Source organism: Elgaria multicarinata, chromosome 15 (genome assembly GCF_023053635.1).
Source record: "Elgaria multicarinata webbii isolate HBS135686 ecotype San Diego chromosome 15, rElgMul1.1.pri, whole genome shotgun sequence".
In the NCBI taxonomy this organism is placed as follows: Eukaryota; Metazoa; Chordata; class Lepidosauria; order Squamata; family Anguidae; genus Elgaria; species Elgaria multicarinata.
The window spans coordinates 16453132-16480335 of NC_086185.1; positions in this window are offsets into that span (position 1 = coordinate 16453132).

A 27204-nucleotide genomic window follows, 5' to 3' on the forward strand; every position below is an offset into this window, starting at 1 on the left:
GTACCACACTCTCCACAATTGCTACTTGCCCATTCCTCTGGTCTTCCAAGGGTTGTCCCAATTTACCTCTGGCAGAGGAAGTTCAAGGGAGGCCAGTCCAGCAAATTTATTTATTTACAATATTTATATACCACTCCCTATTCAAAATTTCAGAGCGGCATACAAGATAAAATACAATAAAAACAGAATAAAATACCTCAAAATAGATTTTTAAAAGCAAAATGGAAGGTGAACTGTGAACCGTGGCTGGTCATTAAGGAAAGGCTTCCTGGAACAATGACATTTTCAGGAGGCACCAAAAGGAATACAAAATTGGCACCTGCCTGATCTCCAGAGGCAGGGAATTCCATAGGAGGGGAGCCACCATGCTGAAGGCTCTTCCCCTGGTGGACTCCAATCGGAGGATGGATCTATGTGGAACTAACAGAAGCATGACCTAGGATGACCTCAGTGACCAGGCAGGTTGGCAGGGGAGAAGGCGCTCTATCAGCTATCCTGGTCCCAAGTTGTTTAGGGCTTTGTACACAAGTACAAGAACCTTAAACCTGGCCAATAATCGAATAGGCTTTGTACACAAGTACAAGAACCTTAAACCTGGCCCATAATCCCTTAGCAGAGGAGTTACATGCTGGAAAGGGGCAGCTCCAGACAACAGCCGAGCTGCAGCATTCTGCACTAGCTCCAGCTTTAAGGGTAGCCCCACATAGAGCGCGTTGCAGTAATCCAATCTTGAGGTTACCAATGCCTGTACCACCGTGGCCAAGCTGACCCTGTCCAGGAGAGGCCGTAGTTGGCGAACCAGCCGAAGCTGTTAAAAGGCACTCCAAGCTGCCATGGCCACTTGAGCCTCCAGCAACAGAGATGGATCTAAGAGCTCCATCCAATGAGCATTTTATTGCACGCTCATGCGACCTGAAATAAAGAATTTAGATGAGGCACCAGGACTTGGTCAAACACTTAAGCCCTTCTTTTTACAAAACTTAAGAATTTATTAGTAATAACTTAGCTATTAACACACTATGAGTCCCTGAGTTATCTCAACTCCTAAACAGTGGTTCAACCATTCCTGCAGGGCCCTGTGTGCTGCCTGGGTAAACTTCCTATACCACTCCTGAAATGCTGTTCCCTGCTCCTTGCAGCCATTCTGTTCCACGTTGCCTTCTCTTTTTCTTCCCCAAATCCCTTGAAAACCTTCCTCTTTTCCTTTTTCTTCCTCCTCCCTTCTTTCTCCTTTCTCTCTCTCCCAGCTCCACCTTCCAACTCCCTTCTCAACTCTCCTTCCATTACCATGACAATCCATATCACACTCGTTGCTGGGCACTCACAGATTTTTCACAGGCCCCTTACATGACATTGTCTGCCTCTCTCTCCCCTTCCGCCTCTTCTGGTCTTCCTTGCCCCACAAGAAAAACCAGAAACAGTCCGGTTGCTGATCTCTCCTGCTGTGTGCAGTCAAAGGGCCTTGCTAGACGATGCAGGATAAGCCGGCAGGGAGGCGGGGCGACGGCGCGCTAACTTTAGCGCGCGCTGCCCCGCCTCCTAGACGCATGACGCGCAGGGACTACGGAAGCCCTGCAGCATCGTCCATTTGTGTGTTTTTTTGTTGTGTTTTTTTTTGTTAAAGGGGCCACGTGCGCCCCGAAGACTCCGGACAAGGTAAGCAGGTTTTTTTTTTACTTAAGCCCCTCCCATGCCTCCTGCCCACTCTTTCTCCATCCCGTCCCCGATCTGTGCCACCCTCGGCCCTCCCTCCCGTGTCTGTGCCACCCTCCATCCCGTCCCCGATCTGTGCCACCCTCGGCCCTCCCCCTCTCCTGCCGGTCCGGCCTTCCCCCCCTATCTCCCCCCCGGGATCCCCCCGTTTCGATGGGCACAGCGCTCGTATGAGCGCTGCGCCCAGTCCGTGGCTTTTCCCGGCTACTTGCTAGTAAGCGAGTAGCTGCAAAAAGCCACGGAGCTTGCTAGATGTTCCGCAGCCCTGGCCTCAGGCCGGGTCTGCAGAAAAGGCGCGCCATAAGCGAATTCGCTATTGGCGCGTTAAGGGAGGTCTGAGCACGGCTTGACCCCGGATTCCCCTGTGCGTCATCTGGACGCACAGCAGGGAAACCGGGCCTCAAAGTGCGCTAAGGCCTCATCTAGCAAGGCCCAAAGTGGGTCCTCCAGGTGTAAGTTAAGCAGCCCATACTCAACCTAGACATGGTCATAGCGAGTAATCAAACGTGTAAGCTAACTCTTATGAGCTCCCCTTTTGATTGTTCACTACATTCCAATTCTGAGGCTTCCCCAACCCCAACCCCCCCCAAAAGCTGGGGGGAACATAAAAAACTCCCCCAGCCTTTTCTGCCAGCCCCCCTTCCCAAACAAAAACGCTCTTCCTAAGTGTCGAGGGAGCTGTCAGCAAAGAGAGCTCACTTGATACAGAGGAAGCCTTTGGAGCATGCACAGAAACATCAGATTTTTTGATGGGGAGCATGGGACTTGCAGCTTCCTATGCCTCCCAGTTGAATTATTGGACTTGGGAGGCATAGGAAACTACAACCATTTGGTACCCCAGCAGGAAAGGATGTCCTTTAGAGATCATCAGTAGATTTTTTTTATATGGCTAGAATGAATTGCAACTATACAGTTACATAGGAAAAGGGTACACTCATGGAATCCACTGGGCTGGGTGATTTGTGTGAGTGTACCCCTTTCCTGACCTTGGCACACCCAGGGAATTGTCTTCTATCTGCATAGCCTCACTCTTTGTTCTATTTCTTGGATGCGTGAAGTACAGTGGAATGTTGGAAAAATGGGATGGAGTTGAAATGGGCTTTTATATAACTCGATAGATAGATCATTGTATTGTACTATCAGTTTTGCTGGGAAGGTAAAAACATAGACGGCTACCTTTGAATCTACTAGCTGGAGTCTTGGATAGAAATACAAATAAGTAAATGCAAGGTCAGGGTAGAAACCCCACGTAACCCACACCCACTTTGGGCCCATTCTCTATTTTTATCCACTGAATATTTCAGAGACACCAAGTGGAATTGGATGTGTCAGCGTCGCCAAGAGCTTTGGAACTTTTACCCAGGGGTACAGGGCAGCCTCTCTTCCGCAGTGGAGCAGAAACATTTTCCAGTAGAGATGACACAGAGTGAGTAAATATATATTTTTTAAAAGGAAAAGAAAAAGAATCCTCCTAGCTGTACTGTAAATGCTCACTGTAGATAATCTCAATGGCCTTTTCTTTCTGCATTTGCAGGGATTTTCTCAGTGTTCAGTGAACTCGGGAAAAGGAACAGGCTTTTAACTGAGGTTTGTTTTCTAGTAGCTGTCTTGAGGATGGCTTTTCTTTCTTAATACACCCACCCACCCACTCTGCCACACACACACACACACAGAGAATTATAGATACAAAACTATAAAGTAAAGTTTGGGGAAGAACTCATTTTATTTGAGGAATTGCCTTCAGTACTAGGGTGACCATATGAAAAGGAGGACAGGGCTCCTGTATCTTTAACAGTTGCATAGAAAAGGGAATTTCAGCAGGTGTCATTTGTATATATGGAGAACCTGGTGAAATTTTCTCTTCATCACACCAGTTAAAGCTGCAGGAGTTATACTAGAGTGACCAGATACAAAAGAGGCAGGGCTCTTGCAGCTTTAACTGTGGTGATGAAGAGGAAATTCCACCAGGTTCCCCATATATACAAATGATACCAGTGTTAAAGATACAGGAGCCCTGTCCTCTTTTTCATATGGTGACCCTACTTTCACCGCTATCATCCTGCCTACACTTTAGGATCAGCAAGAAAGACGCTTCTCATTTGTTCACCAGTGAGATCAGTTTGGTGGGCATCCTCACAAGAGAGGGCCTTTTTCATAGTGGCCCCACTCCTGGGTAATAAGTTGCCATTAGGGCCCCACCAGGCCCCATCATTTCAGAGTTTTATGATAATATTGTCTATTATCTTTGCAAAATCATGGAAGACGGGTGAGGTGCCAGACGACTGGAGGAGAGCTAACATTGTCCCTATCTTCAAAAAGGGCAAAAAGGAGGAACCTGGGAACTACAGACCAGTCAGTCTGACATCCATCCCTGGGAAAATTCTGGAGCAGATTATAAAGAAGTCAATCTGTAAACACCTTGAAATCAATGCAGTGATTACTAGAAGCCAACATGGATTTGTCAGGAACAAATCCTGTCAGACAAATTTGATCTCATTTTTTTATCGGGTAACCTCCCTTGTGGACTGTGGGAATGCTGTGGACGTCATATATCTTGACTTCAGCAAAGCTTTTGACAAAGTGCCCCATGATATTCTGATTAACAAACTAGCTAAAAGTGGGCTAGATGGAACAACTATTAGGTGGATTCACAGTTGGCTACAGAATCGGACTCAAAGGGCCTTGCTAGACCTGCCGGGATAAGCCGGCAGGGAGGCGGGGCGACGGCGTGCAAACTTTAACGCGCGCCGCCCAGCCTCCTAGACGGCCGACCCGCAGGGACGACGGAAGCCCTGCAGCGTCGGCCATGTTTTTTTTTTTTTAAAGGGGCCATGTGGGGCCCGAAGCCGCCGGAGAAGGTAAGGGTTTTTTTTTAATTTAATCCCCCCCATCCGCCCCCCTCGCCGTCTCCTTCGTCGCCCTCCGCCCCCCCCCACCATCTCCTTCGTCGCCCTCCGCCCCCCCCAACATCTCCTTCGTCGCCCTCCGCCCCCCCCAACATCTCCTTCGTCGCCCTCCGCCCCCCCCCACCATCTCCTTCGTCGCCCTCCGCCCCCCCCAACATCTCCTTCGTCGCCCTCCGCCCCCCCCACCATCTCCTTCGTCGCCCTCCGCCCCCCCCCCACCATCTCCTTCGTCGCCCTCCGCCCCCCCCACCATCTCCTTCGTCGCCCTCCGCCCCCCCCAACATCTCCTTCGTCGCCCTCCGCCCCCCCCACCATCTCCTTCGTCGCCCTCCGCCCCCCCCAACATCTCCTTCGTCGCCCTCCGCCCCCCCCACCATCTCCTTCGTCGCCCTCCGCCCCCCCCCCACCATCTCCTTCGTCGCCCTCCGCCCCCCCCCACCATCTCCTTCGTCGCCCTCCGCCCCCCCCAACATCTCCTTCGTCGCCCTCTGCCATCTTCCCCCCCCCCCCCGGATCACCCACCTCCTGGCACGATGGGCACAGCGCATCGTGCCAGGTCCGTGGCTTTTCGCGGCTCCTCGCGAGTAAGCGAGGAGCCGCGAAAAGCCGCGGAACTCTCCACACTTTCCCCAGCTCCGGCCTGAGGCCGGAGCTGGGGAAAAGGCGCGCCATAAGCGACTTCGCTTATGGCGGGTAAGACCAGGCCTCAGCGCGGCCTGTCTGCGGATTCCCCTGTGCGTCATCTGGACGCACAGCAGGGAAGCCGGGACAGAAGGCGCGCTAAGGCCTCGTCTAGTAACGCCCAAAGAGTACTTATCAATGGAACCTTCTCAAACTGTGGAGAGGCAACGAGTGAGGTCCCTCAGGGCTCAGTCCTGGGCCCAGTGCTCTTCAACATTTTTATTAATGATTTGGATGAGGAGGTGCAGGGAAAGCTTATCAAATTTGCAGATGACACAAAATTGGGTGGGATAGCTAATACCCTGGAAGACAGAAACAAACTTCAAAGTGATCTTGATAGGCTAGAGTGCTGGGCTGAAAACAACAGAATGAAATTTAATAGGGATTAATGCCAAGTTCTATATTTAGGAAATAGAAACCAAATGCACAGTTACAAGATGGGGGATACTTGGCTCAGCAATACTACAAACGAGAAGGATCTTGAAATTGTTGTAGATCACAACCTGAATATGAGCCAACAGTGCAATATGGCTGCAAGAAAGGCAAATGCTATTTTGGGCTGCATTAATAGAAGTATAGCTTCCAAATCACGTGACATACTAGGCCTCATCTAGAGTATTGTGTCCAGTTCTGGGCTCCACAATTCAAGAAAGATGCAGACAAGCTGGAGTGTGTTCAGAGGAGGGCAACCAGGATGATCAGGGGTCTAGAAACAAAGCCCTATGAAGAGAGACTGAAAGAACTGGGCATGTTTAGCCTGGAGAAGAGAAGATTGAGGGGAGACATGATAGCACTCTTCAAATACTTAAAAGTTTGTCACACAGAGGAGGGCCAGGATCTTTTCTCGATCCTCCCAGAGTGCAGGACACAGAATAACAGGCTCAAGTTAAAGGAAGCCAGATTCCAGCTGGACATCAGGAAAAACTTCCTGACTGTTAGAGCAGTCTGACAATGGAATCAGTTACTTTGTCACGCTGTGACAAATTTGCACGGCACTTTGAAGATAAAGTCGCTCAGATTCGTCATGAATTGGACACCACACTTAATGCAGCTTCACTAGTAGAGGTGTTCAGAGCGCCGTCCGGTTCAGTTTTATTGGATGAGTTTCAGTTAGTGAGGCCCGAGGATGTGGACAAGGTGCTTGGCCAAGTCCGGTCGACCACCTGTGTGCTTGACCCTTGCCCCTCATGGCTCATTACATCAAATAAGGAGGGGATCGCCGGCTGGGTCCAGGAGGTTGTAAATGCCTCCTTGAGAGAGGGAGTGGTGCCGGCCTCTTTAAAAGAGGCGGTAATTAGACCACTCCTGAAGAAGCCTAATCTGGACCCGGAGGATGTTAACAACTATAGGCCGGTGGCTAATATCCCTTTCCTGGGCAAGGTGCTTGAGCGGGTGGTTGCAGGACAACTCCAGGCACTCTTGAATGAAACGGATTATCTAGACCCATTTCAATCGGGCTTCAGGCCTGGTTTTGGAACGGAAACTGCCTTGGTCGCCCTGTGGGATGACCTCTGTCGGGAGAGAGACAGGGGGAGTGCGACCCTGTTGGTTCTCCTGGACCTCTCAGCGGCCTTCGATACCATCGACCATGGTATCCTTCTGGATAGGTTGTCTGAGCTGGGAGTTGGAGGTACTGCGTTGCAGTGGTTCCGCTCCTACTTGGATGGCCGATTCCAGAAGGTGGTGCTGGGGGATTATTGCTCTGTGCCGTGGCACCTAAGCCATGGGGTTCCACAGGGCTCTATCTTATCCCCTATGCTGTTTAACATATACATGAAGCCGCTGGGGGAGGTTATCCGGAGATGTGGACTGAGGTGTCATCAATATGCGGATGATACCCAGCTCTACCTTTCCTTTTCATCAAACCCAGGTGAGGCAGTGGCTGTTCTGAACCAGTGTCTGGGCACGGTAATGGACTGGATGAGGGCTAATAAACTGAGACTCAATCCAGACAAGACGGAGGTACTGTTAGCGGGTGGTTCTTCTGTCCGGCGAGGTGATGTTTGCCCTGTCCTGGACGGGGTTGCACTCCCCCTAAAGGATCGGGTCCGTAGTTTGGGGGTGCTCTTGGATCCAGAACTGTCACTTGAGGCACAGGTGAACTCAGTGGCAAAGAGCACCTTTTATCAGCTTAGGCTGATATACCAGCTGCGCCCTTATCTGGACAGAGATAGCTTAGCTACAGTTATCCATGCTCTGATAACCTCTCGTTTGGATTACTGCAATGCGTTATACGTGGGGCTGCCTTTGAAAACGGTCCGGAAACTTCAACTGGTGCAAAACAGGGCAGCAAGGTTATTAACAGGGACTGGCCGGCGAGATCACATTACGCCAGTCCTTTTACAACTTCACTGGCTGCCAGTCCAGGTCCGGGCCCAATTCAAAGTGCTGGTATTAACATTTAAAGCCCTAAACGGTTTGGGGCCAGGTTATCTGAAGGAACGCCTCCTCCCATATGTACCTACCCGGACCTTAAGATCATCTACAGGGGGCCTTCTCCATGAGCCCCTGCCAAAGGAAGTGAGGCAGGTGGCTACTAGGAGGAGGGCTTTCTCCGCTGTGGCACCCCGGTTGTGGAACGAGCTCCCCAGAGAGGTCCGCTTGGCGCCTACACTGTACTGCTTTCGTCGCCAGCTGAAGACCTTTTTATTCACTCAGTATTTTAACACTTAATTTTAACTTAAATTTAAATTTTACTGTTTTAACTCTGTATTTTAATCCTATATCAACTTTGCTGTGTGGTTTTATCCTGGTTGCGCTTTTTATACTGTATTTCGTAATTGTGTTTTAAACTGTTGGGTGTTTTACTGTGGTTTTAATTTTTGTGAACCGCCCAGAGAGCTTCGGCTATTGGGCGGTATAAAAATATAATAAATAAATAAATAAATAAATAAATAGGGAGGTTGTGGGCTCTCCCACACTAGAGGCCTTCAAGAGGCAGCTGGACAACCATCTGTCAGGGATGCTTTAGGGGGGATTCCTGCACTGAGCAGGGGGTTGGACTCGATGGCCTTGTAGGCCCCTTCCAACTCTGCTATTCTATGATTCTATGAAAGCCCTGAAAACGTGTTACTTTATTCTGGACTTCCACTGGTTATGTGCTATTAAATAGGGTTGAGCCTGCACTTGTCTACTGTAAGTTTTATTTGATGCTGGGATATCGTATTTTTCAGAATTTTCTAGACTGCCAATAGCCACCCGTAGCCATTGAGATCGTCCAAGACATAAATCCAAATACCAAATTAATGAATGAAATAAAGAGATGCAGAGACTTGCACACTGGAACTAATCCTGAGTAAAACTGCTGTTCAGAATATATTAAATGAACAGTGAATTACATTACTATCATTTACAAATACACACACACACATTTTCTGGAGCCAGGAAAATAAATCAACAGAACATCCCTTGCCAAGCGGCCCCAATATGCACACCTGATGTAGGGTCACAGCCTCTCTCTTTCCCCCCTCCTTTTTCTGCTTTGATATTTATGACTAAATCTACATAAATCTCAAAATGACAATACCAGTGAGCCTTAGCGGCCAGGGAAAACATTTCTAGCATGGAGTCTTTGAGGAAATGCAAATTGGCCTTTGGAAACAAACACAGACACACACAGCCCAGCAAAAACAAATGATGCCTTGAGAAGAAGGCCAGGTTGGAAACAAGGAGGGAATCTCTGAGCTCCATGTGTGTCTTGCATCTGGAAGCAAGCTGTGATTAGAGGCACCACTGAACCTCTTAACATGACAAAAAGGATCTTCCCGGCACACATTCTTCCAGTGTCTCAGGTGATGCATGCAAGTTGGCAACCAGGGTAATCCAGACACCCATTCCGATGCTGGAAGCAGCCTTCTAGGGTTGAAACTTCCCGGGCTTTTCCAAGTGCATTCAGTTAAGCCACAAACAGTCACATAGAAACACACCAGGGCTGGATCTACACTACTGCTTTAAAGCGCTTTATAACAGTTATAAAGCGCTTTAACTGCTCTAAAGCCCTATAAAACTGTTATAAAGCGCTTTAAAGCAATAGTGTAGATCCGGCAGAGGCCAGATGTTCTGGTGGGGCATTAACAAGCCACTATGCTGAAGTAATGGGATGTTTGTTTGTTTTTCTTATTGTGTTTTCTGCACATGTTCAAATCCAATGAAACACAACCGACTGTGCTACCTCCAGGATCAGAGGAAGTAAGCCTGTGTGCACCAGTCGCTGGGGAGCATGGGTGGGAGGGTGCTGTTGCACCGTGTTCTGCTTGTGGGTCCCTGGTTGACAGCTGGTTGACCACTGTGTGGACAGAGTGTTGGACTAGATGGACCTTTGGTCTGATCCATCAGGGCTGCTCTTCTGACTGGGGTGATCCAGAGATGTTAGGAGGAAGCATGAAATGTCTGCTTGGTGTAAAAACACAGGGGTGTGTGTTGATGGGGCAGCATTTACTCTTAGAGAATGTTATTTTTTGTGCTGCTGTTTGGATGATGTTTCTACATCTCTTTTGTTAGGCTCTAGTTTGAGTCATTCTTACTGTCTTCCCAAAGCTGGTGCCCGCCAGATGATTTGGACTGTGATTTCTAGCATCCCTGACTATTGGCCATACTGGCTGGGACAAATGGGAGTTGATGTCCACAACATCCAGACGGCACCAGGTTTTGAATTCTCCATTATTGCATTGATTGATCTTAACAAATGCTTATTAATATTTGTATGATTATTTAAATTGTGTAACCTTGTAATGATTAATGAAACCTCAAAATATTGTATTCCATTATATAGAACTTTTCTGACATTGCAATCCCCTGTGAGCATGGCTTGCCATGGAAACATGGCATCACCACACACTGACGATAATTTTACAAGCCCCTGTCATAGAATCATAGAATAGTAGAGTTGGAAGGGGCCTATAAGGCCATCGATTCCAACCCCCTGCTCACATCAGGTGAGGCTGTGGATGTGCTGAACCAGTGCCTGGCTGCAACAATGGGCTGGATGAGGGCTAATAAACCAAAACTCAATCCAGACAAGACTGAGATGCTGCTGGTGGGTGGTTCTTCTGACCGGATGGGCTGGTGGTGTTCAACCGGTTCTAGATCGGGTTGCACTCCCCCTGAAGGAGCAGGTTCGTAGCTTGGGGGTTCTCCTAAAACCATCTCTGTCACTTGAGGCTCAGGTGGCCTCGGTGGCATGGAGTGTTTTCTAGCAACTCCGGTTGGTGGCCCAGCTACACCCCTATCTGGACAGGGATAACCTAGCTTCAGTTGTCCATACTCTGGTAACCTCCAAATTAGATTGCTGCAATGCCCTCTACATGGGGAAGCCTTTGAAGATGGTTCAGAAGCTGCAGCTTGTGCAAAATGCAGTGGCCAGATTGATAACTGGAACAAGGAGGTTCGAACATATAACACCAATTCTGGCCCGCTTGCATTGGCTGCCTATATGTTTCCGAGCCCAATTCAAGGTGCTGGTTTTAACGTATAAAGCTCTACATGGCTTGGGACCACAATACCTGATGGAACATGTCTCCCAACATGAACCTACCCATACACAGCACTCAACATCTAATGTCCTCCTCCGAGCACCTACTCTGAGGGAAGCTCGGAGGATGGCAACAAGGGAGAGGGCCTTTTTGGTGGTGGCCCCCGAACTGTGGAATGATCTCCCTGATGAGGCTTGCCTGGCACCAACACTGTTATCTTTTAGGCTCCAGGTCAAGACTTTTCTCTTCTCCCAGGCATTTAACACCATTTAACAATGCTAAGTTTGTTTTTAACAGTCCCCCAGAACAGTTGTTTTTAAATGGATACGGTTGTTTCTATACTGTTGTTTTTCTGTGTTAAAATTTTGTATACTTTTAATGTTTACTGTTTTTAACTTTTGTAAACCACCCAGAGAGCTTCAGCTGTGGGGCGGTATATAAATGTAACAAATAAATAAATAAATTTGTGGTCCCTTTCCACCCCGCTCTTAATGAAAAATGGCCCTTCTGCAGCAGGCTGAGAGCAAACTGAACAATTCCTCCCTGCCCATCTTGAGGAAACTTAGGTTGGCTCTGCTAGCAAAGAAATAAACCTGGTCGTGCTGTTTGCCTGCCAATGCTGAGCAGCTGCGTACATATCCAGATTCATACGTTAATTAGCATTTGTTAGCAGGGCAAAAATTGGGTTAAGGGAGGGGAGGGGAAGCTCACAGTATAGCTTTAGCGACGGTAAGAGATATAAATAAAGCATGATAGGTGGTCTTTGCATGCCTGCCTCCAATTCCTGTTTTCTCTCTGAAAGAATTCAGATGAAGCAGTGTTTGCTTCTGAGACTGAGGGCATTTTGCAAAGGGGTAGAAGTTAACTGATGCTAAAACATCGCTTGACACCGCTGATTTCTGGCAGGGAAAAGTGCTAAATGAAGGCTGCCATCCTAACCATGATTACCAGGAAGTAAGCCCCACCCCACCCCCATTAAACACACTGGGGCATACTTCTGAGTAAACATGTACAAATGTGACATAAACAGCCAAGTTTGGGGCAGTTAAAACAAACAAACAAGCAAACTCAAAAATCACAATATTATTTGATTTCCTCCACCCACTACCCGTGAAAACATGATTCAAGAAAGGCACATACGGAAATTGCTATTGATACTCCTATGGAAAAACAACACTTGCAACCATTTTTGAAGTCATCAGTGAAGCTTTTTTCCTAGATCTTCCCTGTTTCCTAGGAAATATATATCCTTTGAATTTCAATGCAGAGAGAAAGAGAGAGGGGGACCCTTCCTTTAAATTTGAAAACAGTTTTTAGAAAACAGTTAAATTTGAAAACAGTTACATTGAGCCTCGTGTGGCGCAGAGTGGTAAGCAGCAGTTACTGTAGCCGAAACTCTCCCCACGGCCTGAGTTCGATCCCAGCAGAAGCTGGTTCTCAGGCAGCCAGCTCAGGTCGGCTCAGCCTTCCATCCTTCCAAGGTCGGTAAAATGAGAGTACCCAGCTAGCTGGGGGAAAGGTAACTGTGACTGGGGAAGGCAATGGCAAACCACCCCTCTACAAAGTCTGCCAAGAAAATGTCAGCGAAAGCAGGAGTCCCTCTAGGAGTCAGCAATGACTCAAGTGTTTGCACGAGAAGTTCATTTCATATATATATATATATATGAAGCTGCTAGAGCCAGACTTAAAAACTTTCTCATCCACATGCATCTGTCATTCAGAAGTTACTCCTGCAATCTCTGGACTTTGATCAGTGAGATACGAGCATTTGAAGCTAAGAGACCTTTGATTGTGGTTAAAGAATGGGAACACATCTATCAATGTGTAAAGTCAAGAATTATACTGGACTGGCAATGGGAGATGTCCCAAACAGGTAGTCCTTCAGCGCTACTTTTTCATCAGTGTTAAAAGTGTAGGGCATTATTAGGGCAGAACATAAGACGTTGTGGAGGGGGAGCATGAAATGTTTTCAGAAAGGTTCTCAGATATTTATTTATTTTGAAGGGAGTATTTATAGGCTGCTCTTCAGTGTTGCCCTCACATGGGTCTGGAAGTACAAGAACCAAATCACATTGTTGAAAGCAATGAATCCTTTAAAAGGTCATGTTAAAAAAAAAGACACAGCAAAGCACTTTTTAAAGATAAAATATCAGCATAAAACCTCATCATAAGCAAATGTAAACAGAATAAAACATGGATATTTATTTATATAGTTATGCATTGAAAATAGAAGCTGCAGAGAAAGGGTGCCACCACAGAATAGCCCCTGACTTCTGTCTCTACCCACTTAACTGCAGAATCTGGTGGAAACTGGACCAGTTCTACACCTATTGTCAAATCATTACAGTCCCAATGATGGTAACACTATGACATTTGTTGTGGTATTTTGGATAATGTGGAACAAAAAGCAGGAAATGAGACTATGGAAGTGGTATATGGAATGTGTAATGTGCCCCAACAGTTATCAATGCACTTCAATACTACTATAAAGCTAGAGTATAGACCTAGCCCTGGAGACTGATTTCAACACTTAGGGAGGTATAAGTGTGATCATGAATTATAGCCTTCAAGGACAGACATTCCATGTTAAAAGCAAGGGCCCATTGAACTGATCAACTCCATTGGTTTCTCAAGGTTGCTTGGTTGACTTTCTTCAGACTGAATCGCACTCTGCTTAAGAGTTCCTTGCCAATTCCTTTGCTTTATCCAGAACTGCCCTTCTCCAAGGGGTGTGCATCTCTTCCTAGAAACATAACCCACTGAAAATGTTGCTGTTTAACTCATCAGCTCTTTGAGCTTCTCTCAAGCCGTTGCTAGACGAGGCGTTAGCCCGGTGTGAGGCCTGGTCTCCCTCCTGTGCATCCAGATGATGCACAGGGGAACCCGGGGTCAGTCTGGGCTAAGTCCTCCCTTAACCCGGGATAACTGGATGGGGTTATGGCCCAGCTTTTTCGTAGCCCCGGCCTGACCCCAGAACTGTTGTTTTTAAATGGATACCATTGTTTTATACTCTTTATGTTTTTTAATGGTTTTAAATTTTGAATACTTTTTAATGTTCACTGTTTTCAACTTTTGTAAACCGCCCAGAGAGCTTTGGCTATGGGGCGGTATATAAATGTAATAAGTCAAATCAAATGGAATCAATTAAAGCCATGGAAGCCTCAGAGGCAGAATGATCAAATCAAACATTTTTTCATTCTTTCTTGATTAAGAAACATTATGAGAAGGAGAATAAAAACCAAAACACAAAGACTGGAGTCGATTCGGTTTTACATTGCTTGAATCATCAGGGATAGATGTGAGAAATGACATCCTACACTTCATTAGGAGCAGCAAAGCTTAGGATAGTATATCAATGGCATAGATCTGTTGCTTGCCAGGGGCTCTGAATGAGCTTTACTCTCCCCGCTCCAAATCCTTCTCCCATTCTTTCTGGCTTCCAGTGGATCAGTATGCACAATACATGCCTATCTGCAAATGCTGGGCATGTCAGAAGCAATAATAGAGATTTCGTTTGCAATAAAGAAAGTATAGATAAGAACCATGGAGTTTGTTGCTTTGGCTATTTGGGCCTAATCTACACCAAGCAGGATATTGCACTATGAAAGCGGTATATGAAAGGCAGGAGTCACAGCAAGTAGGAAATAGCACTATGAAAGCAGTATGAAAGTGGCACATGGGCCTTAGCTAGACCTACCTGTTATCCCACGTTGGAGGAGGGAAGATCTCACGTTGTGTTTAATGTGAGATCCCTCCTCTGTTTACACGTGACGCACAATACCTCAGAAGGAGAGGTGTTGCACTTGCCATTTTTTATTTTTAAAGGGCAGCAGTGCACAAATGCTCGTGTGCAAAAGGTAGGTGATTTTTTTTAAAAAAATTAAATTATCTTCCCCACTCCCCCCCTACCCCCGATGGGCGCAGTGCTCCCGGCTCTGTGCGAAAAATCACGCGAAGCCGGGTCCACCTGCGGCACCCGGCCACTTATTCCGTGGTCTCCGGCTCAGCCCGGGACCATGGAAAAACCAGGGGCAAAGTGGAGGGTGAGATCCCGGGGCAATGGAGGGATCATCCCTGATCCCAGGATCCCCTGTGTGTCATGTGGATGCACAGGGATGATCCCGGGGTTCGTCCCGGAATATACCCCCATCCAGCTATGACCCCAGTCTGGGTCAATGAGCCCCAACAGTTGTGAGTGCACTTCAATACTGCTATAAAGCAGTAGTGTGGCTCCTGCCTTTTATATACTGCTTTCGTCGTGGAATATCTTGCTTGGTGTAGATTAGGCCTTCAGCTGGGTTTTGTTTTAAGATCTAAATAGAAAGTTTTCAATGAGAAAGTGGCATTCTTCCAGGCCAGATCTACCCCAAGCAGAATATAACACATTGAAAGCAGTTTGAAAACGGTATATGAAATGTGTCATGGGCCCCAACAGTTGTCAGTGCACTCCAATACCATTATAAAGCAGTAGTGTAGATCCTGTCCTAGCACTACTGCTTTAAAATGGTATATTACAGTAGTGACAACTGCTGGGGCCCAGGACACACACCATAGACCGTTTTCAAACCATTTTCAAAGAGTCGTATCCTGCTTGGTGTAGATGTGGCATCTTGCTGCTCTGGCTGCCCTTTTGGTTTCCCCCAAATGCCCCAGAACTATACTATGTCATAATGTACCATTGTTCCAAAGAACAATGGGGAGTAAATAATTCTTCACACAGTGGGCCTTGCTAGACGAGGCCTTAGTGCGCCTTGAGAGCCGGTTTCCCTGCTGTGCGTCCACATGACGCACAGGGGAATCCGGCCCCAGGCTGCACTGAAGCCTCCTCTAATGCGCCATAAGCGAAGTCGCTTATGGCACGCCTTTTCCGCAGCTCTGGCCTGAGGCCGGGGCTGCAGAACGTCTAGAGACTTCCGTGGCTTTTTGCGGCTACTCGCTTACTCGCGAGTAGCCGCAAAAAGCCGTGGACTGGGCACAGCGGTGCTGTGCCCATCAAGGCGCGGGGAAAGGCCGGACCCAGCAGGAGGGGGGAGAGCAGGCATCGGGGATGGCAAGGAGGGAGGGCAGGTGAGAGAGAGAGCAGCGGGCGCTGCTGCTCGGGCAATGCACAGTGTGGAGGGGGTGCGCCGCCACCCGGGCAATGCACGGTGTGGAGGGGGTGCGCTGCCGCCCGGGGAAGCGGCGGGCGCTGCCGTCCGGGCAAGGCCGGGGCCAGGGACAGGGAGGGTGGATGGCACAGGCATCAAGGATGGGGAGGGCAGGGGGGCTGGGGGGATGTCTTGGGGGGGCTTAGTTTTTTAAAAAACTGGACTTACCTGGTCCGGAGTCATCGGGCCACACGTGGCCCCTTTAAACTTTAAAAAAATGGCGGACGCTGCAGGGATCCCGATGTCCCTGCGCGTCCCGTGTCTGGAAGCTGGTGCAGCGCGCGCTAACGTCAGCGCGCCGTCACCCCGCCTCCCTGCCGGCTTATCCCGGCAGGTCTAGCAACGCCCAGTGCGAAGTTAAACTTTGGAACTGACTTCTAAAGATGTAGTGATGGCCACCAATTTAGATGGCTTCAAAGGGGATCAGCCAAATCCATAGATAAGGCTATCCATGGCCTTATGCTGATGGCCATATGCTTCCTCCAGATTACGAGGCAATGCATATACTTACTGAAGAACAGGATGGTGTTATTGCACTGATGTTCTGCATGTAGGCTTCCCATTGGGGCATCTGGTTCATCACTGCATGAACATATTGCTAGACTAGACGGACCCTTCGTTTGATCCAGCATGGGTCTTCTTCTCCCATAACAAAAATGAATACAGATTTCCATTTGGATTAAAGAGTATATATCCCAAAATCATAAAAATGGGACAGAATGAGCTTGATCGCAATAAAATTAAATTAAAAAGCAATGTCAGTAAAACACGGCATTGTAGGAAAACCAACATGACAACAGCAGTAGCAAGGAACCATGAGGAACATCACTGAGTTTTTCAACCTCAATTTCAGCCCCTACCCAAATGCTCCATTTTTCAAGATTGCAAATAAGTCATCCTGGTGCGCGTGTGCGCACACACACACACACAAAGAGTGAGTGAGTGTGAGAGAGAGATTCTCTGTCCATAAATCAGGTGGATAATTTCAAAAGTCCATTTTGAACAGTTCTAGCCTGAGCTCACATTTTGTATTCCTTGAGTACTTCTACTCTTAATGGCTGCCATTCTGCCAGGAGCCTGTTTTACATTTCCTGATTTTTCAACTGCGGAAATAGTAGAGAAAACATGCAGTCCATTTGCATATTTGGGGCCCTTCCAACTTCCCAGGGGGGGGTGGAAAGAAAGAAAAAGAAAAAGCAGCAAAAGAAATCCTACCGAACGTTCAAATCTGTTATTTAACTGGCAATTCTGCAAGCGTGCCAAGGAACCCGGTCTGCGTGTAAAGACAGGTGAGAAAGGTTTAGTATTAATTTAGGTTTTAAGGGCCCTCATTTTTGCTTTCATTCCCTTCCTCGGTGAATGGGAAGTAAAGCCGCAGGAGATGTCAGCCTTTCACCACCACCACCAGAATCAGAATTTCTCCCGCAATCTGTTGCTTTGCAGTTTACAATTGAAACCTGTTTGCATTATTCTCGCACAAATAATAGACTTACACCTGTGTTATGCTTAGCTCAAAAAGAAAACGTGTTTGGGTAATGGCAACATTCTCCTTTGCCCTCCGAAACTGTATTACGTTATACGCAATTGTAATAGCTTTGGGAGGTGAAGGAAAATGCACACACCAGCAGTAGGGAAATGTATCTTTGGGGGAACTTTTCTTTTCTTTTCGTTTACCTCTGCCCTTTGGTGTGTTCAGGGAATTGAGCCAGCATGTTTATTTCTTGTTGGTTTTTTCCTTTCTTTTGTTTTCTTTTACTCTTCAGGTATTAACTACAAGTGGGGCAGTTCTCTTCTTTTACAGACCGGCTAAGGTTCAGTACTATCTCATTCTGTAACCATTCCAAGGCAGGACCAGATCTACACCAACCAGGATATGACACTTTGAAAACTGTATATGGGTGTGTCCTGGGCCTTAACCGTTGTTGTTGTTGTTGTTTACATTTATACACTGCCCCATAGCCAAAGCTCCCTGGGTGGTTTACAAAAGTTTAAAACAGTGCACATTAAAAAGAAACATACAAAATTTAAAGCCAGAAATAGCATAAAATACAAATAAAAACAGACAATATCCATTTAAAAACAACTATCCATTTAAAAACAACTATTGTCTAGGGTGACCCTATGAAAAGGAGGACAGGGCTCCTGTATCTTTAACAGTTGCATTGAAAAGGAAATTTCAGCAGGTGGCATTTGTATATATGGAGAACCTGGTGAAATCTCCTTCTCATCGCAACAGTTAAAGCTGCAGGAGCCTTGCCCTCTTTTAAATCTGGTCATTCCAGTACAGCTCCTGCAGCTTTAACTGTTTTGATGAGGAGGGAATTTTCACCAGGTTCTCCATATATACAGATGACACCTGCTGAAATTCCCTTTGCATAGGGTGACCATATGAAAAGGAGGACAGGGCTCCTGTATCTTTAACAGTTGTATTGAAAAGGGAATTTCTGCAGGTGTTGTTTGTATATATGGAGAACCTGGTGGAACTCCCTCTCCATCACAACACTTAAAGCTGTAGGTGCCCTGCCCTCTTTTAATTCTGGTCTCTCTAGTATAGCTCCTGCAGCTTTAACTGTGGTGACGAAGAGGGAATTTCACCAGGTTCTCTATAAATACAAATGACACCTGCTGAAATTCCCTTTTCTAAGCAACTGTTAAAGATACAGGAGCCCTGTTCTCCTTCTCATAGGGTCACCCTACTATTGTCACTACTACTATAAACCATTTTAAAGCAGTAGTGTAGATCACTCAGATCACTCAGCAAATAGTTTATTCATTTGTATGTTTTATTTGCACATTTCCAAACTTGCCTCTTAACTCAGGGGCATAACTTGTGAACATCCATCGGTGATGGCCACAGGCACTCTGATGTTGCAAAGCCGGTACGTGGAAGACATCACTGAGAGATCACTCTTGGCTTGCCATGGAGGGCATTTGGTAAAAGTGGTTTGCTAAAGTGGACAGAGCAAGTTAAAGGCTGTGAACCCATTCGTATTAGTTAGAATGCATTGCTACACTTTCCTGTGCAGTAAAACCTCCCACTACCTTTTGGGAAGCAAGATTGGTGGAAACCTAAGCTCATTTTCTAATATTTGCATAATTTAAATATATATGTGTGTGTGTATATGCCCTCTCCCCATGCTCGGCTTGCCTGGGCAGGGGAGGCCGGTTGCAGGAGGGGGTGAGCGGGATGGGACATGGAGGCCTGCCATTGGCGGGCCTCCGTTTTGTGCCACCGGGACGGGGAGGGGATGGCAAGGCTCTTTAAGCCCTGCTCACCCCTCTCTGCCCTCTCTCTTCACTGCATGGCTGCATCCCTCCCATCCCATCCCTGTGGACAGTGTGGGCTTGCTGGTTGCCCCTTTGGGGGGGGTGAAGTAGGAAATTTTTGCTCATAATCTTTGGTTATGAGTTTTTTGCCTACTTCACACTGTGAGTCAGCAGGGGTGTATTAATTAGGTTGATTTGGCTCATTTAATTTGGTCACATTTGTGGTGGTCAGGTAGGAGCAGGCATCTTGAACTTGGTTTGCTATTGGTGGGCATTCACAGGCACCGCTGTGGTGATGGGTAATGCCTGAGGCCCCACAACTGGGAGCCTTGCGGCGGCAGTTGGAGGATAAGGGCTACCTTTGAGGCCAACCCCCCTCACCCACTCAGAGCCCTGCGGCCTGTGGGGGTGACACCGGAAGGCCTCCCTACTGCAAGAGGGGCAAGCCTGTGAAATGGCGAATTGACAGGTGCCACTTCATGGGCTGTGAATGGTTCGCCCAATCCTAAAAATGCCTTGCGGCTTGGCCAAACAACGATGCCCGCTTAGGCCTTCACTCCCTTTTGGAGATCTTTAATAAATGTGGCCCATATTTAATCCCACTTACGTGTCTCGTCTCATTATTTCTCACCCTATACTTCCGTATACACAAACACACACACACACACACAAGTAGGGCAGACATGGAGGCAAACACAATAGCACTATTACGCCATTTGGGTGTCAAACTCCCCAACCTGCACCTTAAGACCCACATTTAGCTGGGCTTGGGTGTATGTGGATAATTCACCTTCCCATTTTCTCTCCTTACATTTATGCCCACAACTTTGCATAAATGGTTCTATCTACTGCCTCCATTTGCACAAAAATCGCCACTTACGTTAAAAAAAAAAGCTTACCTGCTGTTTTCTGCAAAATGGCAGCACCTGAATAAGTGGGACATGAGACAACCCTCACTGGGTGAACGCAGACCATCCAGGGGATCCCACAGCATGCCAAACAGGGTCAGTTGGATGGCAGGGGTCCAGCGAGTGGCACACAAAGCAGGCATGGGTCACTTCAGCCATCCCTAGATGAAATCTGAGCCATGGAATTTGGAATTAACTCACAGTCACATTCCTAATAGCCATGTCTGCAAGTTGGTATTATCTGTACACCACCCTGGGATCCCAGTGGTATGGGGGTGGGATACAAATGTTTTAATAAATAAATGAGTAAATAAATAAATGCCCGCCTTGGTTCACTTCTCACTAAAAGTTATAAATAAGGCAACCTGTTCCCAAATGTATTAGCTTTGTTGCTAGTCTGGAAAGAACATAGATTATTCATAGGCAGGAAAGACAAAATAGAATGATGCACACACCAAGTGTTGCATAAACAAATTGACACACAGTCATATGTTAAAACTCCAATAAATGGAACTTGCTTTCCCAATATCTGTGGGAAACATCAGTCCCAGCCCTACAGTTACTAAGCTAATGCAAAATTGTGCAACGTTTTTACAGATTTCAATATCCTTTGTCTTCCTCACTCTCCATCCTATGCACCACTGTCTAAGGCCATAGCTAGACCTAAGGTTTATCCCAGGATTGTCCTGGGGTCAAACCTGTTCATCTAAGTGCCACACAGGACATCCAGTACTCAGGCAGGGACGAACCGGGGATGATCCTGGGATAAACCTTAGGTCTAGCAATGGCCTAAGAGAGATCTGACCTGGAAGAGAACAGAAAGTGCTAACGTTCCATGAGAACAGCAACGGTTCCAGACTTTCCAAAGCTTGAAATGCTCACCATGTCTCTTTAGGGAACGGACCGCATAGGATTCCTTCCAAACTCCACACAGTCTTAACAGTTTGGACAGGAACCAATGAACGATCCTTCTGAACCAAAGCCAAGTACTGGAACTGTTTATGTCCTTTGGGTTTGTGAGACGTTCTGCTCCCATAACATTGATTTCCTGTTTACTCTTACTCTCTTTTATGCAAAATTCTTTTCCTCATGCAAAAAGGGGAAGAGATCAAATTTAAGGAGGATGTTTTCCCTGAGGTTCAGGAAAAAGGGAGTGGGTGGTTCCTTTACGGGTATCATGAGAAAGAAGGGATGGGGGGAAATGCAAGACATAGCCTTGTGTGTCTGCTATAAATAATTAAAACAGATGGTTGATTGTTTTGTCATTTTAGATTGTTATTCTCCTCCTCCTCCTCCTCCTCCTTCTCCTCATCACCACCAACATCATAGCTAGTGAGTTGGCTCACAATCAAATCTGTATAGTATCAGATCAAAGCCATTTTAGGGCCAAAATAATATATGGCCATCGCTAGACCTAAGGTTTATCCCTGGATCATCCAGGGGTCAAACCTGTTCATCTAAGTGACACACAGGGGATCCAGTGCTCAGGCAGGGGCGAACCCTGGATGATCCCAGGATAAACCTGAGGTCTAACTGTGGCCTATGTTATGTTAAAGATGGAGCATTCATCTACCGCTCTACTTTTTAATTACAAGTTAGTGGCCTTATTCAGACAACCCCGTTAGCAATGTTGGATAATAATAATAATAATAATATATTTCTTACCCACCTCTCCACTTGGATCGAGGTGGGGGACAACAGCAAATATAAAACACATAAAACTTATTAAAAACATAGTATACATGATTAAAGCATCCTTAAAACATTCTAAAATGTTAAGGGTTTTTGGTTAAGCAGCAGGCTTAACAGTGTCATCTGGCATGTGTTTTCCTTAACCAGGTGCCTCCTCTAACCACAGCAGGGTTAGCAGCACTAACTTGGGCTTAGGGTGTTGCCTGACACACAGCTGTGGTTAAGGGGCTGAACTCATAGAGCTAACAGTATAGAGTGGCCTAAATAGCCTGAGTCATGCAACTGGCAGCTCTCTTAGTGCAAGGGCTGATGGGATATGGGGCAGAGCATTTGGGGGAGTCAAGAGCTCATTGAACTGCTTTGTGGTTAGCATGTCGTTAAGGAGACCAGGAACTAGACAGGGTTAATGGTGTCATGTACAAGCATACAGCTTGTGGTTAGTGCCACCCACAGAGAAGCATGGTTAAGCTAACCACAGAGCCCTCAGTGTCATCTGAACGGGCCCAGTATGAGTCCCCAATCTAAAGTGGAACCACTGCACATGAGGAATGAGGGCTTAATTAGGGTGACCATATGAAAAGGAGGACAGGGCTCCTGTATCTTTAACAGTTGTATTGAAAAGGGAATTTCAGCAGGTGTCATTTGTATATATGGAGAACCTGGTGAAATTTCCTCTTCATCACCACAGTTAAAGCTGCAGGTGCCCTGCCCTCTTTTACATCTGGTCACTCTAGTATAGCTCCTGCACCTTTAACTGTGGTGATGAAGAGGGAATTTCACCAGGTTCTCCATATATACAAATGACACCTGCTGAAATTCCCTTTTCTATGCAACTGTTAAAGATACAGAAGCCCTGTCCTCCTTTTCATATGGCCACCCTAGCTTAATGTACATGAGGAATGAAGGTTGCAGCCTCTGCCTCCCATATTTGTCCTCTCCTTGTGTGACTGTAATGGGTTTTACATGTTTCCAGCAGTGGTTAACCAGACACTTCATGGAAGTGCACAAGGAGAACATAAAATGTTCCTTCTCTTGTTCTTTGCCCTTTGCTTCTGTTATTCATACATCTACTGCCTATGTGAAGACAGGATGCCTATTTTGCTGGAAATATGTAATGGAGCAGTTCTCCATGGCTTTCCTTCAGCCTTTTAAAAAAACTTATTTAAAAGTTTGTGACCATCGCCATACTTTCTGGCCACAAATTCCATTTGTTGCCATGGATTGACAAATGCATAAAATGGTGGATTCTCCCTTTAAACAAACGAAGAATTAGAATGGCCCATTTCTCTTAAAAACAAATAAATCCTTGAACCTATCTAATTGCTTTCTCATGAAGTGCAGCCTGTTTAAAACCAATGCAGGCAGAGAATGCTCAGCTGGGTCAAGTGATGCATTGTGTAGCTGGCCTGTGCTGTAAATACTTTGTAAATAATTTGTAGGGTATTCATATATATCCCTCTGCACAATTTGTAAGAGGGTTATAAATATATGATTAGGCTTTTATAAATCACTGCAAATTCAATCCGTAAAACAGAGTCGTACCGCTTCCTTCTATGCTAAACATAGTCTTTGGCTGAGGCCGTTCGGTCCGCAAGGACTGTGGTTTTAGGGAGGCTTAGAGACCACGTAGCACCATCAAGGGAAATACGATATCCAGCAGAATTGGCTTTATCTCCCACTCCACTCAATCAACATGTTTCTGTACTCGGGGCTAGTTATAGATTCAGCAGAGTCAAAGACGAAGTTTTTTGTCTTTTCTGTACTTTGCCATTCCTGGCTTGCAGTGAGTGGGTTACATGTTTCGACGCTCCTCCAAAACGCCTCCTCAAAACAAGCCAAGTTACGGAAGGATCATAAACTGGTGATGTCATACTCTTCATGATGGGCTCAAAACATGCATTTTCTCTGCTCACAATACTTGACTGAATTGAGAGATGAGCTTCAATGTCCTGAAATATACTGTTTATAATCAAAATCAAGATATATTGTGAATGCAACATATGCTCATTTCCCCCTGATTATTTTGCTGGTCCATCTTTAGCTTCTCCTTTTTCAGCTCTTACCCAATAACCTACCCCCATCTGCCTCTTTCCCCAAGTGTGTAGACTTCATTCATTTGCCCCATATTCTATAAACATGTAATAGTAGCCAGTACAAAGGGCACCATCACATGTAATTTTTCCCTCTGCTTTGCCTCAGTGTTTTTTACCTGTGATGCATAAGTGGGCAAAGCTTAGGATGACCATATTCAAAGGAGGACAGGGCTCCTGTATCTTTAACAGTTGAATAGAAAAGGGAATTTCAGCAGGTGTCATTTGTATATATGGAGAACCTGGTGAAATTCCCTCTTCATCACAACAGTTAAAGGTGCAGGAGCTATACTAGTGTGACCAGATTTAAAAGAGGGCAGGGCACCTGCAGCTTTAACTGTGGTGATGAAGAGGGAATTTCACCAGGTTCTCCATATATACAAACAACACCTGCAGAAATTCCCTTTTCTATGCAACTGTTAAAATACAGGAGCACTGTCCTCCTTTTCATATGGTCACCCTAGCCTTGGGAGGGGAAATGTTTGTCTCCTACGGTCCCTGGGACGTTCTCCCAGGGACCATAGACTTGCTTTGTTATTAATGTGCTGATTATAAGAAAGCCTGGGTTGTAAAACTGCTACTAAAAATAAACAAATAAATAAATACTTCTAAAAATATTTTGATTTTGATAAGTTGGAGAGCTGAGCTGGAAGCAGTCAGGTGAAATGTAACATCAAAACAAAAGCCTGCATAAAGAAAAGGGAAGAAATTGCGTTTGTTATTGATGCTCGCAACAGCCATTCGATAGATCCCCCCTTTTATCTCTATGAACCAACGTAGAAAGGGGAAAATATGAAACAAATTGGCTGTGATGACAACCTTTTTATTTCTATTGTAGAGCTCAATTGATTGGACATATGGACAGGCCTAGTGAAATGTTTTAAGCCTACTTCGTTTCGCCTTCAGGCTATTATAGAGAAGTAGTTGATGGCTGGGAAATTGTTTGTTTGTTTGTTTTTAATTTATTTTCTGTGCCTGCATCCCCATCTCCCATACCACCATGTTTATTGAATGACTTTTCCTTTCCTGAAATTGCTAAATAAAGCCTCCAATTGCAATCGATAGACTTACATTTTTAAACACACACTGCAAACTTAATTGTGCCTAAAGTTCTACTGCAGAAGCCATTTTTTCTCCCTTCCCCTCTCCCCCCTCCCCCTGACGCAGTTTGAATGTTTGCTTTCATTCTACTGCTGTGGTGTATTCAGATGATTTGGCAAGGTGGGGTGAAATGAGTACGATGGCCATGTTGTTTGCTTCGCTCTCTAGAGTTGTGCATGAATGGATGGACTCTCAGAACTTGCCTCTCTGTTAGTGGGGAGAGAAATTGGGGGACGGGTGGAGCATTTCACTGAATTTCTTCAGGGTGAGGAGTAATTCTCGAACATTTTCTTGTGGTGGCACTTACAGTTAGTAATGACAGTATCACAACGTCTTTCTTTTTTTTGCCTTAATTGCTTCTGGATGGCGGGATCTCCACTATATGAGACAAGCTTCTTCAGATGAGCATTTCATCACATGCTTGTGGCTGGCCACTCACAAATCTTCGTGAGTTAATTTGATGACACCATGTTCCTCCTGCACATCTCCCACTGGCCTCCACTCCTTCCACCATTTTTTTTTCATTGTAAAATAATCCTCAAAAAGCACAACTCTTCTGGACTATAGCGACATTTGTCGACATTTCCTGCTGTGTGCAGGAGAAGTTTTGCTATAAAGCACCCACTAGATGGTGGTGTCCCACTACACTGAATGGGCCACATGGTCACTGCTTTCTTCCCCTTTCACCCCTGGGTGATTCTTCTCATCCCTATCACAGAAGAGAAGCAGGAGGCAAGAGTGACAGTAAGGAAACACATTTCCCCCTGTCTGAAAGAGCTCAAAATCAGCAAATGAGTTGGCAGCCATATTGCATCCTCCATGATGCCCCAAACCTAGCCTCATCCTTGGACACTGTGGAATGAAATGGCCGGCACCCCCACCCCAAAAATGGTACTAGAAAACGTTGGGAGAAGGTTCTGCAAGCTGGCCTTTTTTTCTGGGGAATGAGAAAAAAAATCTGCCTTGAGTGCCATTTTCTTGGCAGAAATGTGGGGAACAAATGAAATAAATCCATAAATACCTCAGAAAAATTCTTAGGGGGGCAACAATCAACTCAACTCTAGCTGTCACCTATATATGGAGAGCAATTTATACAGTCAACAAAATCAACAGATATTTTCTGAGATTCTGCCACATTGGGCTGTAAATAAATATTTCAGTGTGTGTACATGTGTCTGTGTGCATGTGCATGCATATATATGTGTGGTGGTAAAGTTACATGTTTAAAGTTCTCTCTCACACACACAAGCCTTTTTGGTACAAAAAGATGGAACGTTAGAGAGAAAGGTTTACTCCTAGATATGCTATTGGTATTCTCCCATACAATCTGCCCCGCACACTCAGGTCCTCTGGGAAGAACTTCCTTCAGCCAGCCAAAACTAGGCTGACAAGTATTACCCTGAGGACCTCCTCTTTTGCGGCTCCCAGACTGTGGAACGGCCTGCCGGAGGAGACTCGTCAGCTTGACAGTCATTTAGCATTCAAGAAAGCTATAAAGACTGATCTCTTCCAGCAGGCCAATCCAGTGGAATTTTAGGGTGCTTTTAGGATGCTTTTAGTATGTTTTTAGGAAGTTTTAACAATGTACTCTGTGTTTTGATAAATATTTTATGTATTTTATACTTCTTGTTGTTCCCTGCCTCGATCAGGATGGAGAGGCGGGTTAGAAATAAATTTATCTTTATCATCATCATCATCATCACCATCATCATCATCATCATTTCTATGTGCAGGCACCAGGAGCTTTATTTTGCAAGAATGGTCAACCATAATGTCAAGCATGGAGGACAGAACAGGATTGTGCCCAGGTGGCCTGGTGGTGGCAGTGGCAGAAGAAGCAGTAATAAGGGCAGTAAACCCACCCTTCTCGCTAACACCAGCAAGCATTACATTAGGTGCCCTGGGAAAATGACTGTCTCTACACTCCCTAGTGTGTAGTGATATTCTGCTCTCCCTGTGACACCATATTCTCTTCTGCAGACACCAGGTAAATAGGTGGACATCTGGGAGAGAGTTGAAGAAAGAATTGCTTCTCCAAATCTGCTTACGATTTTAAACAGGGAAGTTCTTAATGCTCACCTCGGATTGGAGGCAAGCATGATGATTCACTGAAGTTCACATTCTGAAATAGGGACTTGCAAACATCAGTGGCATCATTAGTGCTCACTAACCGTTCCATATCTGCAGAAATCTCTCCAGTTCTCCATGACAGTACGTCAATGGAACCA